At 43.7% G+C, this 2,173-nt stretch overlaps 1 protein-coding gene across 1 annotated transcript in view; it reads left to right on the top strand.

Moving 5' to 3' along the window:
• CSUI_003960 (amine-terminal region of a tm vesicle-mediated sorter) overlaps nucleotides 1-2,173 on the top strand; it is a 52,756-nt gene that overhangs the window by 1,706 nt on the left and 48,877 nt on the right. Inside the window, exon 3 of the mRNA XM_068064155.1 lies at nucleotides 429-1,797. The gene's annotated coding sequence lies outside the window, so the exon portion shown is untranslated. The remainder of the gene's footprint in view (nucleotides 1-428; nucleotides 1,798-2,173) is intronic.

Raw genomic sequence — 2,173 nt, 5'->3', positions numbered from 1 at the left:
TGCCTATGTATGTCTGTGTATATATGTCTATGTATGTTTGTGTCTGTGTATGTATATGTATGTGTATGTATGTATGTGCATGTATGTCTATGTATGTTTATGTTTGTATGTGTATGTATGCCTATGTATGTATGTGTATGTATGCCTATGTATGTATGTGTATGTATGCCTATGTATGTCTGTGTATGTATGCCTATGTATGTTTATGTCTGTGTATGTATATGTATGTGTATGTATGTATGTATGTGTATGTATGCCTATGTATGTATATGTATGTATGCCTATGTATGTGTATGTATGTCTATGTATGTATGTGTATGTATGTCTATGTATGTATATGTATGTATGTCTATGTATGTGTATGTATGTATGTGTATGTATGTCTATGTATGTTTATGTCTGTGTATGTGTTGTTTGTTGGTGTGAAGGTGCGTGAGCTTCGAAGGCACTTACGACGTAATCGTAGGGATGTTGAAGCCCGGCGGGAGCTCAATGCCCTTCTGAATCGATCTGAAGATGAGGGAGAAGAAAGCAACAACGATTCCTCCCCAGATGAAGAAGAAGACGATGGGGGTGAAGATGAATGCCTCTCAGAAGACCTCCATGAAGGAGAAGAGGGGGGAGGAGGCCATTTGCATCATCCTAACCGTCATGAACATCCCCGTCATAAGAGGAGACTAGGCTATCGTACACCTCCTTTAAGTGACGGAGATCTCGATAAGGTCCGTCGGTCATCATCCCTAGATCAAGGAACGACAAGTCATCGTCGTCGCCGTCATGGGGCTCCTCTTCGTTCCTCTTCGCCTCATAGCCCCAGCAACATAGGGAGGATAGATGGTAAAGAAGGCAAAGGACACCGTGGGCCCCATAGTGAAGGTGAAGGGACAAGAAGGAGTCGGAGAACTGGAGAAGATCTTTCGAGAGTTCGTGAAGAAGATGATGACGATAGAGGAATAGGGGAAGGGTCTTATGAAAATTATAGGAGTAGCGGGCGAGGTCGAGGAGACGTCGAGAAGTCCTCGTTGAAGAAGAGGCACAATTTCCATCGTTCACGGACAACCGTACGGCATCGGTCCGTCGAGAAGAGAGACGGAAACACCTCTCAAGAAGATGAAGAAAGCAGTAGTGAGTTAACCCATCCATCGAAGATGACTTCAGGAGGAGAAGAAGAGAATTACGAATCCGATCCTTTGCCTGGTGAGTCTTCATCGCTCTCATTAACCAAAGGACCTGCAAGTCGCCGAGGAAGAAGGGGAGGGTGGAATCGCCTAAATACAACTGTAGGAAAAAGAACACGTCTAAGTCCAGAGGACGAAGATGCTGAAGAAGATGAAAGATCTTCTTCTTCTAGGGCGCCTTCAACTCTCAAGGGTTCGAATGAAGACCATCGAGAAGATCGACCGCGAGGACAGCAACGAAAACAAAAAGGAGGTGTCTCCCCTTCTTCACGACCAGGAGGAGAAGAAGATGAAGGGGGGGGGTCTAAAGAAGGAGATAGTACTTCCAAGAGTAGTCATGCGAGTTCTAGCACAAAAGCCGACAAGAAGAGAAAGAATGAAGAAGGAAAAGGAAGAGGAGAAAGATCCTCTCTCTCATCATCGTCTGAAGGAGCTACGACAAGTAGAGAGGGTGAAGGGATGAAGGGGCACGATGACCCATTAAAGAACACCAATGAACGAATCCTCCAACGTCTTACAGAGCAATTAAGCAAAGAGATTCTCGAGACACTCCCTATTCAAGATGAAGATATCGCTAGAGAACTGGCTGAGAAAGCAGTTAAAAAAGGCCTCCTATCTGGTAAGATAAATATAGATGCATTCGTCGATCTCTCCTTTCCTGGGGGAAAAGAACGGCGTGACTGATTTGGCAGTTATCTTGAAAAGGTTGAAAGTGAGGGTGAGAAGCTAAGAGAAGGGAATGGATCGAGGTGGAGAGAGGATCGAGCTATTCTTGTAATAATGTTAAGAATATAGTAACTGTGTTCATAGTTGTATGGGATAGTCGGTATATATATGAAGATAGATAGTTAGATATAGGTATAGATAGGTAGAGAGATTTAGGATATGAAAGCTCTTCAAGGATGGGGTGATGATGGATCTGCCCGTAAGGTGTTTTCTTTAAAAGCCTACAATGGATCAGGAATGGGAAAGATACATAGGCATACATATACACA

This window comes from Cystoisospora suis (assembly GCF_002600585.1).
Source record: "Cystoisospora suis strain Wien I chromosome Unknown contig_1785, whole genome shotgun sequence".
NCBI classification, from domain to species: domain Eukaryota; phylum Apicomplexa; class Conoidasida; order Eucoccidiorida; family Sarcocystidae; genus Cystoisospora; species Cystoisospora suis.
Note: the sequence above shows the minus strand (reverse complement) of the source record. Positions and strands in the feature narration are given on the sequence as shown.